The following is a 14,768-nucleotide window of genomic DNA, read 5'->3' as shown; positions in this document are numbered from 1 at the left end:
CAAAGAAAATAATATGACAAACAGGGCCCAACACAAAAAAGGTCCTCCGAAAGCAAAAAGCCTTGAAAACAGCTACATAAGGCCTTATGCAAGGAAAATAATTTGTCAAGTAGGTCCTAATTTCAAGGCTAAATATTTTCGGCCAGGTTAAATATTTTTTGTCACAACAATTTCTTATTTGATTGTTTTAAGATTTCTGTGGTGGGTATCTTGATTTTTTGTTGCAAAATCTAGCATTTAGTTAACATTCAAATGCGAGGAATCAACAGAGCTCAAAATTGAAGTTACAGGATAGCTAACACTTGACCTGGCATTGAATCTAAAAATATTTTTTTTGACAGGCAAGCCCTCACACAAAGAAAGCCCTCCGAAAGCAAAAGCCTCTGAAAACAACTATACAAGGCCTGATACAAATAAAATAATGACCAAGCCTAAATATTTTCTTTAGCAACAATTTGTCATTTGCAAAATCTATCATTTAGTTAACCTTCAAATTCCAGTAATCACAGAGCTCCTAATTGAAGTTACAGACTGATTCACACTTGACCAGCTTGTATGGTGAATGGTCTAGGCAAGCATTAAAACCTATGCAGCCAACTAACAACCTGTCAAATGTCTTTCCCAAAGAACGCCTTAAAATTTTATATGTTGGAGTTGGAGGAGCCAATAGTTTTGCGTATATACTTACATGAGCTTAAGATGGTAAAAGATGGCAAAGAATAGGGTAAAATCTTGCAAGGCATGTTGAGCAGATTCTGAAGTGCGGTGTAGTGGCATTATCCATGGAAGGGTATTTTGCCTCGAATCCTCTCATGAAGGTGCTACAACACATTTTCCACATAAGAAGCCGCTAGTCCTTTGTGGTCAGAAAAACAAGTGCAAGTGATTCGAAGACAAATGGAGCATTGCAAGGCACCTGTTGTAGGTTCGAGTAAGGTCCCAACAGATAACAGGGTGGATGATTGTGGTGAGGATACTTCTTCTAATCATACCAATGGTGAGAATAGATGAGCTATGTCCAGAGGAATCAAATTGGATAGTCAGGTGGACTTCCCTTTCGGTCAAGAACGATTTCTAGACATCAACGTATGATAAATTCTATAATGCACGTTACCTATTTGGATTTATCGCTGTGTGATTGCTTTTCTAGACATCAATTGTATGATAAATTCTATAATGCTTGTTACCTATTTGGATTTATTACAGTGTGATTGCTCAGGCAAAAAGTGAGTTTGTATTTATTATTGTGTGATTGCTTAGTGAAAAATAAGTTTGTACACCCCTGTCTCTCTTTCTCAAACACAAGCAAATTGTAAACATTAAATTTATCTAAATTCTCTAATGCCCGTGACCCATTTTGGATTTCTTGTACAATTTGTGAGCATCAAATATATAATAAATTCTTCAATGCCCGTAAACCATTTTGGATTTCTTCTTGCTTGTGAGTTTCTACACCTCTCTCTGTTACATAGTTTATGAACACTAAGTTCATGTAAATTCTCTAATGACCGTGATCCATTTTGTATTTATTCTTGGCTGCTTATGATGAAAAACTGTGTTTTGGAATCATATATATTAGACTTAAAATTTCCGAGCATGGTTTTTAAATTAGTTTTCAGTGCACAAAAAAATATTTGTTTTGAAAAATTACGAATTAATTCCCAAGTAACAACTTGTCAAATGTCTTTCACAAAGAACACCTTGAATCCCCCAATGGTAATGCCTTTCACAAACAAGTCAAGGGTTCAAAGTCAGAGTCACCTTGAAAGTCGAGAATCCAGGGCAATGGGTGGGGCGAGAGAATCAGTTGAATCCGCATGGGATGTCAAATCGAGCTATGGTCATGCACAGTGGGCAAGAGCTAACCAGCCATACATTGGGTATTAAATGCCCCTATGGAGGCTGGCCCATCTATGTATGTCGAGCGGGTCATGGGGGCGCATCCATCTCCATGGATTGTAACTCCGGCGGCCACCTTTGCGTTTCCGGCAACGAACGCGGGACCCACCAACCGCGAGCCCGCCCCGTCTTGCCTTTGACAACAGCGACCTCGCGCCAAAACGCTATTGACTCCCGTTCGAAAATACTCTGCCTCTGCAACCCGCCTGGACGAAACGCAAGAGCTCTGTTCAACCGCCGATTGCTTCCCCTCGCAGGCTGGTTCCCGGGCTCCTGGTACATTCCTTGCCCGTGATTATTATCTATAACATCGCTTTGCATTCAGATAAAAGCATACCAGTAGAGAGATTAATAGTCAAGTCGGATCCTTGTTCTATGGAAACCTGTTTCTATATGCCATTTCCAGGATTTTGACTTTTATTTTGAGCTGGTGAAGCTAAATTAAACACATTCGAGTTAAAGTTTGTTCTATAATGCGTCTCATTTGTTCTACTATTTACGTTGTTCTGAACATTTGTAAATTACTAGTATGAATTTGAATATGAAACCTTAAAGAACCACATAGCAGCAAACAGAGATTCATATGATGGAAGTTTTATTTTCGTGCAAGGAACTCTATTATTTGTAATGGATCGTCATTGTGGTAGATTCATCAGAAATCAAGACTCTTGTTCAGCTGACTTGGTTTACACCATTATTCTTTGGAGTTTAATCAGAAGAGACTACTTGTGTAAGAGCTGGATGGAAAGCCTCACCCCATTCTAGTGGAAGAAGAGTTAGAGATTAATGTCCTGGGTTAGTGATAGACAAAATACTCTTTTCATTGAGAAGGTCTCCGCTCCCATTGTCCTGATGCTCAGATATATGCCTTCTTTGCATAGACAGAAGATTAAAACGTGGATTAGTTTCTAGTTCCACCTATTGTTTAGTCCCAGGCTATTCCACCTCTGTTTAGTTTCATAAATTTCTTGGTGATTATGAACCAGATGAAAATGTTTGAATTTAATATTCCAGCTACTTTTAAATACAGTAAGGTTTCACCAGTAGAGAGAGATTAATAGTCAAGTCGGATCCTTGTTCTATGGAAACCTGTTTCTATATGCCATTTCCAGGAGCTGTGATCTGTCACTTTAGTTTAATTAGTTGATTTTGACTTTTATTTTGAGCTGGTGAAGCTCAGGGCTAAAATGTAACTTCATGATTATTGTGTTCATGTCATGCATCTGGCTGGTTGGCTGTTGAAAGTTTACATCATTAAGAGTTTGCAAACTGCATCTTTTGAATCTTAAATATTTTGATATATGCAGGCTTTGGTCATTAAGAAACCTTCCTTGCTTTTACATTATGTGAAGAATACTGGCATTTCTACATTTAACATGCATTCATCCCAACATACAAAGTGACAAGTTCCTGCCCCATAGGATTTCTCCATCCATATATAAAATTAAACACATTCGAGTTAAAGTTTGTTCTTTATGCCCAAAGTCTTATCACTGATATTTGATTTTCTGTTATTTTTCAAGGATGTGCATTCAGACTTGAGGTAGCATAAAAATAATCAATTTCAATCAGGATATTTTGTCATGTTAAAGTATTCTAACATGAATCTATTTTGTTGTTGTCACTATGCAGTGCTTCTAAGCTCACGGAATGGTGGAAAAGTGGACACTGTGCATTGAAGTATCATGCCGCCCCAATCCGGGTCCAACATCTTTAAAATTTGTCCTTCACAATGGGGCAAAAAATCATGTGATTTATAGAATATGGGAAGTGCGGGGAAAGACAACCAATAACAAAGCATACTACATTACACTTGTTGCAGGTTTAAAAGAGGCAAAACACAATGGGGTGAATAACATAACAGTGCTGACAAACTCAGATTTAATCTGTAATCACATGGAAGGCATCTACAATGTTCGCGCAGACAATTTGAAGCCCCTCTACAGAGAGGCAAAAATCTGGAGTGCTCGATTTAATTCTTTTTCGATAAAGCACCTTGCGGAGATCCATAAAATCTCTACTGATCTAATGGTTGGAGCAATCTCAAGTGTAGATGCAGGTGCCAGAGATGATTCAGGATCATCGTTCATTCCACTGGCAAACATTGATCAGCATCAATATAGGTCTCGACTATGTGTATACACCATGGTTGTCATTTTTCTTGGGATTCTCATACCGTGGTTCTTTCAGTAAAGTACTCGTTAATGTACTTTTTTTTGGTTTTGTAATATCATTCACCTTAGATGTCCAATCATGTTATAATTGAATTCATGTGTCCAATTATGTACATTATATTTGAGGTGAACTAATTATTCTTAACCTACTAGTGGTTCAGCGAATATTATTGTAGCTTCGTATGAATTTAATTTTAATTTCAAGTTTCAGATGCTACCTCTTTAATAGTGTTGATTTCCACCTGGCTGGATGCCATGGGAATAAATGAAAATAACAAAGAAGGTTATTTACATCTGGTTTGTTGGTTTTCACAACATTTAAGAAGTATAAGTCATTTCTGATGCAAACCCTAGCTATATCCATATCTATATGATGACAGGCCAAAAATAGTTGATGCGTAATCTAATGTGAGATGAAGAATTCCATACCATGAAACCCTCCTAGGAACATTGATGCATAATAATGACAAACTCTAACCTAGTATGAAGTTAATTTTCTTAGGTACATGGTTTGCCCTAGAATGATGCAATGTATGCATATATCAATGAAGCCCTACATGCCCATGATGCCTTTGAAGATGCCATAATCTTAATAAAGAAAGTTAATAAATAAAGAACACAAGTGAAGAAACGCTCATCTTTCAAAATTGCCTAAAAGATTAAAAATATGGAGTCCGTAAACTTTGTCAAAATCATAATGATAAATTTTGCTTCAAAAAGCTTAATCCCCCATTTTCTTGACATTTGTTTTTCTTGACATGTCGCTTGTTCATCACACCCACACTAATCTTCCAACTAGGACACCTTTCTTACAAGCACAAGAAATGCTCTAGAGTCTAGTGTCCCATGTTTCCAGCACCAGAACCAAAAACTAAGGCTTTGGAATTTGCAAGAATGACACCAACAATAACAACTACAAATTTAAAGCGTAATGCCCCATAATATTGGCCATCTCGTTACCACAGGTCTAACTCAGCGAATGGCCATAGCTAATCATCTAATCAAGAACACTCACTATTGACTTTACACCTGAATCAACGGTGATGTGCGACCATAAAAAGCATGCCATAAACCATAACAGGGAAGTACATCATCACCATCCATATTCATCCAGATATCCAGATATAAGATCGCCATTCATGAATAATAATGCACCAAAGGTCTTCAACCTAGGTCACAATGACAGTAATGTTAGTGCTTGTGCCATTCATTCATAAGCTGATTTGAGTTACTACTAATTAATATAAATCTACACATTCCATTATAAAGGTCCTATCCACACAATATTTAGGTAGTGGCTGCTCCACAAATAAGACTGAATGGGAGAACAGCCATTGTCCTTGGGATCCTCAAATGCATCAGAGTATGAAGTCAAAAGGTCCTTAATCTGAAACGGAATGGTGTGTTTCATTTTTCTGTTTTTCAGACTTATAAAGTCCTTATGCAAGAGAAATTTAGTGCAGGCAAGCAAACAATTAAAAGACTGCTTGCTTATTTTGGTTTATTAAACAATTAAAGCGTATATTTTCTATGAGGATCTTTACAATGGCCAATGGCAATATTATACCCTCTGCTTAACATTGGAATTTGGGACATAACCTTTCATGCAGGTATGTCTACCTGAGAGATTACAATCATTATTATATAATTATATTTGGTTTATTACAAGTCGCCCCTCCTTGAAATGCTTCGACCTCAAAAGCATGGGCAAGTATGAATGCCTTGAGATAAAGTCTTCATTTTACTAGGTGGTTTTGTCTTTACATAGATTCTTCCACTTGATAAGCTACTCATCAATACTTCTTGAACGAATAGCTTTGGACTTTGACTTTGAGTATTCTTCAAGCTTTCATATTAGTTCCCCTTCTTCATCGAAAAAGGAAAGTTGGGTCTATATCAGAGTTGTTGGACCCAACTTTGTGTTCAAACATGAACATGGAAAACATCATGTAAGTTCCCTTTGTTTGGGATGTTTAGAGCATACATTACTTGACCAACTCTCCTTCAGACTTGATAAGGGCCATAAAACATGGGCATAAGTTCATAACTTTTGTAGTTTTTGGGTGATTTTTGCTTGTATGGTTGCAATTTAAAAAACACCCAATCCCCTACTTCAAATTCAGAATCAGATCTTTTCAAACCAAATTGTTGCTTTATTCGATTATTGGATTGCTCGAGATGACTTTTTCAGATATGAAGGATTTCTTTAGAAGTCACTAAGTAGTATTTTATAGCAAGAGCCTTGAATTTGGAGAAAACATATTATTTTACTGATAGCAGAGGATACCATATAGGCTTCAAATGGAGTCATTTTGGCTGACATGTGGTACATGGTGTCGTACCACAATTCTGCAAGATGTAGCCTACTGTGCCACTAAGATTGTAAGTCATTCACAAGATTCCCAAGGTAACCCTCAAGGCACTTATTAACCACTTCAATTTGTTCATCAATATGAGGATGGTATGAAGTGCTCATCGTTACTGTGGTTTCTACATGGTTTGAACAATTCCTTCCAAGAATTGCCAATAAATTGGGGTCCCTGTTACTGATGATCATTTTTGGGAAGAGATGTGGAATTTATACAAATATTTTTCACATAGATATAGTGATTTGACTAACCTTAGCTCTCAATGAAATTCCAATGAAGTGGACATATTTAGTTAATTGATCCACGCTTCATTTCTTCACATTTTCTTCAACAAATTCAAGCAAAAGTGTTTTCTACAGCTACAACAAGCATGCTCTATGCATTTTGGACAGCATGGAGCTACATTTAAATTTTCTTACTCAATTATCCTTTCTTCTTGTGCTATTTTTATATTTATAGATAGACAGACAGATATTGTTTGCCTATTTCAATTTTTTTTGTCTTTTTTCTTTTTTGATGGGGAATTGGTGGGGGATGAGGCAGGGGTCATGTTTCCAGCATGCACCCCTCTCCCCATACCATGCAACTTCGCTTCTAAGAGAGCCTTCAATCAATCTCCAAGGCATTTGTCACACTTCAAAAAATAATTCCAACTCAGAGTGACTTTTTAAGTTAAAATTGAGGCCCTTCAGAGTTGATTAGAAATGGTCTTCTAGGAGGTTCATTTATGGATTTCACAACTAGGGATCTTTATTCTAAAATATGAACATAACAATACTTCTAATAATGTTGATGCATCACTAGGATAACAATATTAACACATCCAAAGGTTTCCACAATTTACATTAAACTGAAACCCAATCAAGAAAGTATCCAACAAAATCAAGAATAAAATTCCCCAAAACCCTACCAAATCACATAGTTTTCTTTTTTTGATGGGGAATTAGTGGGGAACGAAGCAGGGGTCACGTTTCCAGCATGTACCCCTCTCCCCATACCATGCAACTTCACTTCCAAGGACTTTTGAGATGGAGACTCAACTTAATGGCTTTCTAAGAGAGCCCTTAATCAATCTCATTTGTCACGCTTCAAAAAATAATTTCAACTCAGAGTGACTTTTTAAGTTAAAATTGAGGCCCTTCAGGGTTGATTAGAAATGGTCTTCTAAGAGGTTCATTTATGGATTTCACAACTAGGGATCTTTATTCTAAAATATGAACATAACAATACTTCTAATAATGTTGATGCTTCACTAGGATAACAATATTACAACACATCCAAAGCATTTCCACAATTTGCACTGAACTAAAACTCAATTAAGAAAGTATCCAACAAAATCAAGAATAAAATTCCCCAAGACACTACCAAATCTCATATTAATAAATTTGAAATTAGGTATCAGTTAAAAGCCTGATCCAGATTTGTAGATCACCAATACTGATATGGTATTATGATAAGAGTACTATCAAAGAGGAGCCTCATCATGAAAGTATTGATAATTAAGAACATGTGAACTGGGGTTTACATCTTTCTTTCATCCCAAGAAGCTCTTAAATCAATCTAGTAGTTCGAGTTGCTGTCATCATTTTATTCACCTGTACATTTCTTTATGATTTGAACCTTCTCACGTAATACCTTAACAAGTTAATGTAGAGATTTATGCTTTAAAATATGTTGTTTGGTATGTTCTAATCTTTTATAGTTGCTTTAACAAATTAAAGCATGTGTTACAGGAGGATATGTCCCAAGGGTCCTCGTTACATAGGGTTGTCCAAGAATGCCTCCCCTTGGTACACGGGACTGCCCAGAATGTCCCATATATTCCAAAAGTGTCCTCGACAAATGGGGATGACCAAGAGATCTGAATTTTCCACACAACAGCATGGAAGGATTAGGTTTTCAGCATAGAGGGCTTTTTTCAGCTTGGAAGGATTGATTTTCATTTTGAGAGAGGAGTTATCGCAAAGATATCACAGTTTCACAACTACTTTTAAGTTCAACTTGACATTATGTATTAAGTATATGATATGACTCTGATTTTATTCGTGCATGAATCTCACATGTTCTACTCTGAAAACTAATAGAAAAACCAATAATAAATCATGGTATATACCATAGACTTCAACATTTTTTTACATAATAGTACATACTACATGTCGACTCTGTTTCTAATTTTCATTCTCTCTTAAACCTAAGGAATTATGAAATCCTACTCGAAAACCAGAAATCTGTTTTTTGAACCCACAGGATACTGTACAATATATATAACATACCCGTTTCCAAAGGTAAACCTAACAAATATAGAACTTTTATGACCATTAGTACAACTATATGGTATACCTATAAAACAATCAGGGGCAGTCATTCAAAGAAAGAACTACATCCTTAATAAAAAGGACAGAATAACATAATGCCTCATTTACAGATCAAGAAAGTTAAAGGCATGGCTCTTCAGAAAAAAAAAAGGATTAACTTGGTCCTACAGTAGAAGAACCCAAGGGTTCAGTTACTTAGGTCCCAGAGCTGCACATACTTTGGCCTATTATCGAGACTCTGCACCCTCAATAAAGATTTAATATCAAACGCTACTGCACTGGCCTTTTCATCTATGGAGTTTAGTGGTACCTATTATTGTTCCCAGTGTCAACATTTCCATAAAGTTTCACCAACTATACCTATCAATACAGATCTGAATAACAAAGCTGACCAGAGCCCATCCTGTTGAAGCATGTAAACAAAAATTTACCATGATGGTCCTTTCATCTACTAAGTCTCCACCTCTACTCATTAGTGTTCCCTAATGCCAACTTCTCAGTTAACACAGCTAATGTTATCATAAATGACAGTGCTCTGGTAATATCAGTATCACCCCTTAACCAATGGATCCAGCACATTGAAATGTCTGGGCTGCTAGTAAATACTAAAACTTTGACAAAAGACAATTAGTTGTAACCAACTCTTCTTTCTTTGTAGCATGTAGGTCAAGGAAACTTTCAAAAAGATAAGGTCTCCCGCCTGTAATTCCAATTTCAGACTGGAGACAAAAATGGTGAACATACAACTTATTCTCTGAAACCATAATTAAATGGTTCTTTCTCAGAAAAACAAGAATTTTTGGATCCAAAGAAGGTTGCCCCTCACGAAGAACCTTAGGAACTAAAGACTGGATGGCATTTAATAATAATATTCAAAATTAAGGACCACTACCTTAAGTGGTCATGTTAGTCATGCAGCTTGGCATGTTTTAACAAGAAAATTTAATGTTTGGCCTTTCGAAGGTTAGATTTGTACCCTTTGATCTTTGAGGCCACTTCAGTAAGACTCTAGTGAGAATTTGGTTTCTACTGACTGAGCAAGCTACAAAAATATTGGTGTTTACCTGGCCTCAATCTTAGTGAAAGGTTACTATGTAGTTAGGCCACGTTATTCAAATATGCAACTGTAACAGAAAATGCATATTGTTTATTTAAGCATGCCCCTCAAGAACTTTTAGGCTTCTTTCCAAAGCCAAAATGTAATAATTTTTCATTTGGTATATCATTTTTGTGCACTTGAAGTTTAATTTTCGGCAAATTTATAGTATGAATTATATGGAATGACAACAATGGTTGAAGCAGTTCAATTCCTTTTATCACTTGAAGATTAGGTTTAGCCTTTAGGAGACTTCCTATTAGGGTTTGCATGGATCCTCTAAAAAATACAAGGATATTGAAGCAAAAAGGGCAACTGCAAATGGGTAGAAATGGAAATGTAAACAGTAAGTCAGCAAGCATGGATCCTTGGGCCTGTTATCTGTAACTCCCAATGTTTAAGCAAGCAATATCATTATGGAGGCCTAAGAAGTGATGAAAAATGGTCAAACTGCTAAAAAAAAAAAAAAAAAAAAAAAAAAAAATATATATATATATATATATATGGGGAAACTCACCTTGTGGTAACTGATAACAAGATGAACTGTGGTTTGAAGAGCATTTGGAAGGCTTGTGAGGCTGTTAAGATTTTTCTTTCCTAGAAGGATTAGTTTCTTAGATATGGCATGTCATTTCATGATCACCAGCTGTGGTGGTCCCCTCTTGTGAAGTTTGAGGGCAAGCTGCTGTTCGAACTCCACAATTTTCAATCATTTCCAGACACCAAAGGACTGACTTTGAGCATGTCAATAATTTTCACCAATTTTCATTGAAATTCATTTTGTATTGAAGCAACATGCCAAAATAACATCTACAATAATGAGCCAGCCTGATATATAAGAGTTCCAATTCTGCCTTTATGTACAATACACTATACTGTTATCCAAAAAGGATGTATCAAGCTTATAGTAGCAAAAAGGCAAATAACCTTTTCCTGGAGTTTGTTAGAGTTCAGCCAACATTTACACTGAGATTTTATATGCTTTGAGTTCAACAAAAAGATTTCAATAGCTCGATACAATAACCATACAAAATTGAAATTAGATAATGTTGTACATATCCAAAAACATTTTCAACCCATCATGCACACAACATGTTCTTGGATTAGGAGATCCCTTTATAGGGTTATGCCCATATTATATCCATGAATACTCATTAGCTCGAATATTTGTCATCTTGCCATTGATTGCTGGCACTTTGATTGTTCTCTTCACCCGCTATTTCCTGTATAGAGTGCAAGCGGCGATACAATCCGACTGGTTGTACAATAGGGGGCATCACCCTAGGGTGTGGAACCAAAATGTTATGGGTTGAAGTAGGTTGCCCAATGAATGAATTTGGTGCCATTGGTGGAAACAACCAGGGGGTTCGATGATCAAACGAGAGAGGTGGACGTGGTGAATCAAATGGAAAATGAATCAATGAACCCCCCATATTTGGATCCACATTATTCTCATGAAATAAACGAACTTGGCAACTTGAAGTATTATGAGATGTGGAATCTTCAGCTGTAACAAAAAAAAAAAAAAAACACATTGTTATGCAATCGCATTGAAGGCAATGAAGATAATGATATTTTGAATTTCACATTAAATGGTACATCAATTAATATTTCCATACTAGTATTTTGCAAAATAGAACCTTTTACCCTTCTAGATGTGTAGTCCAGATTGATTTCTTTTGTAGAAGAAATCTCCAATTGTTCATTCATGCTTCTTTTCCTTCCACGACACCGTCCAACCTTTAGAAACTGTGGTCCATATTTTCTTGATTTCAACGCAAAAACACTTTGCCCCCCTTTTTTTGTTGGGCTCAAGAAACTATGTCGCCTCTTAGTAGTGACCTTGGATGGAGTTACAACATCAAATTTCTTATTATTGTACTCTTGGCTTACATTTTTTACCAATTGATTTAGTGCATATGCCTGCTCCAAAAATGTGGGTGTTATTTGTAATAAACCCCTCAATCTCTTATGAGTTGATGACATCACAAGTTTAATTTCCTCATCGATTCTTAGGGCGCTATCTTGCCTTACAATGGTTGAATCAGTGGAAGGAGAAGCTGGAAGGTTCATTTCAATTTCTGGGCTCATTATAAACGATTCATTTAAATCAAGTAAATATCCAGGTCTTTCTGTAATAGGCCTATAGACATTAGGCAATTCATTGCCCCTTAAAACCTTGCTAGTCACTACCATCTCAACTTTTAGAATATGCTTACAAATATTGCCATTTAGGGCCCATTTGCAATTACAAAAGTTTAGGATCAGCCCTTTATAAATGACATGATACCATGTATCACGAGTTGCCGTAGTTTGGCTACGAACCAAATACTCACTTTCTTTGTTTCCATCAGCTATACAATCTTCATCCGGGATATTCTTTGCTTTGCACTTACTTAAATTTATTTGTTGCTCAATTTTTGAAGCTCGGACAAAACCAGCGTTTTTTAGACGTTGCATGTGAATGTAATACAACTCAACATTTTTTAATAATAGGTGCAACAGCCAATCCACCCTTCTATAGGACGCATTATTCTTCTCACAGAGGTACCTTTGCTTTAGATACCGGTGATAAGATTCAATAGCATTATTAGTATCCTGATTGGAATGTGGGAAGTCTCTATATGCTTTTGCCCACATATCTGGAAAAAAAACATATATTAGATGCGAAAAAACAATAGAAAATTGTCAATTACAAAATAAATTGATAAAATGCAACCTTATGAAACTTACATAGCTTGTTGTTGTTTAACCAGTTGGTTGCAAAATAATCCAAAAACACAGTTTCTTCTTTGAATTCATCAAAGAAACTTTGAATTTCATGTTGCACAGATGCATCATCTTCACACGAATGCATGATTAATCCCAGAGCACGGAAGATACGGACTTTATTTTCCTTTCCCCTGACTTTCGTTCCAACATTTTTCAACCATGCTCTACGGACATGCCATACACACAATAATAGTGTGCAGTTTGTACAAGTCCTGAAATAATATAACATTATAAGAGAATATCCTTGAACATTATTGCTTTTTATCTCTTCTAAAAAGAAAAAACTGATTCACCTTAATGCCTCGATTTCCACTGCTGCATCATCTGTGATGACAGCTCGGATATGCCAATCTGGATTTTCCTTTTTCCTATTTGCAAATAATTGCGACATCCATTTACAAATATCAGGAGTACCGTTCCGTGATGATATTACCCATGCCACTGGAATCCCATTGTGATGATCATCAAAAGCCATTATGGTGTACAGTTGATACTACATTACAATAAGAAAACAAGATTATAAGCATATAAGAAGACGACATTGAAATAAAGTAGAATAAATGAAGTTTTGGTAAATATGTTTACCCCATATTTGTTAGTGCTAAAAGTGGAGTCCATTGATAACATGTTGTGTGAGTATCTCACCATCATTGAAAGCATCCACTTAGTTTGTATGCCTATAATGAAAGGAATGTTTTCAACATCTTGTTGTTGGTAGAAGAAAAAGCTCTCTGCGCACTCACTAACACAACAATCCACTCATTGGATCACTTTCATGCTTCACATACTCTAGCCTCTTGATATTATTGTACATGTTTGATACATCCTTTCTTGTCATGAAAGAATCTCGAGGTGCCCCTGTGAAAAACTCACCAGATCCATACCTTAAATCAAAGATAAATTTTTCCCAGATCATCGTAGCATTAAAACCATCACGAACCAAATCTTCAACAATAGTTCGTATATGCTCTGTTAAATGCGGCGCAAAATTGAATTTCTTGGGCATGTCATTTGCCTCATTTCCATGACAAACCACATTTTTGCCATCAATATGTCTGCATGTTGTATATATTAGAACGGCATCATTTGGTCTAAGAGCAAGTCGTCGCATAATAAAGTGACACTGACAACCAACTTTGATGCTGTGACGTGGAAGACGTTTCTTAGTTGTGGATCCAGGTTCAGCCACATTGCTGGATTGTACATGATTTGGACCATAGGCACACCTATATCTGTGATCAAGAATTCACCAAAAATTAAATAAAATATTTATGCATGTTTGACATAGTGAACTTAAAATCAAAATTTTATATATATATATAGAGAGAGAGAGAGAGAGAAAGAGAGACTCACACAACATATTCTAGATATGTTGAAAAATTTGTCCTCTTAATATCCTTCACATCTTTAATTTTTCGAATTTTAGCAACAAATTGAGTAGGTGCACTTTCCCTCATTTGCTCTCCCCTTATAAAATCCTCAAGTCGACAATATGAAATAATCGCGACTTGGTCTCCTGCTACTTCTGTCCATGTCAAATCTTCCGCTGAAAACTCTATCATCCCTTCTGGGTCCTCAACCTCCAACTCATTGATCAATTCTCACTTCCTCATTCTTCAAATCCCTATACAAATGAAGGAACACGAATATTGACTAAACATATGAGTGGCATTTTATATTATGAAGAACTGTTTCCAAATTTCCCATACCACATGTTCATTGTCCACAATGAACATGTGGTATGGGAAATTTGGAAACAGTTCTTCATAATATAAAATACCACTCATATGTTTAGTCAATATTCGTGCTCTCATTTGTATAGGGATTTGAAGAATGAAGAAGTGGGACTTGATTAATAAGTTAGAGGTTGATAACCAAGAAGGAATTACAGATTTTTCAGTGGAAGCTATGACATGGACGAAAGTAAGAGGAGACCAAGTCACAATTATTCCATATTGTCGACTTGAGGATTTTATAAGTGGAAAGCAATTGAGAGAAAGTGCACCTACTCAATTTGTTGTTAAAACTGTACAAATAAAATATGTTAAGGATATCAAGAAGACAAATTCTTCAACATATCTAGAATATATTGTGTGAGTCTCTCTCAGAGAGAGAGAATTTTGATTCGAAGTTTACTATGTCA

The 14,768-nt window shown here is 36.1% G+C and overlaps 1 long non-coding RNA gene across 1 annotated transcript in view; it reads right to left on the bottom strand.

Annotated features, from left to right (window-relative positions):
- LOC149141255 (uncharacterized) overlaps positions 1 to 14,768 on the bottom strand; it is a 156,986-nt gene that overhangs the window by 7,735 nt on the left and 134,483 nt on the right. The window lies entirely within an intron of this gene.

This window comes from Pinus tabuliformis, chromosome X (genome assembly GCF_031772625.1).
Source record: "Pinus tabuliformis cultivar Carrire ecotype Pingquan chromosome X, CPIR1, whole genome shotgun sequence".
NCBI lineage: Eukaryota > Viridiplantae > Streptophyta > Pinopsida > Pinales > Pinaceae > Pinus > Pinus tabuliformis.
This window is presented reverse-complemented; position numbering and strand designations above follow the sequence as displayed.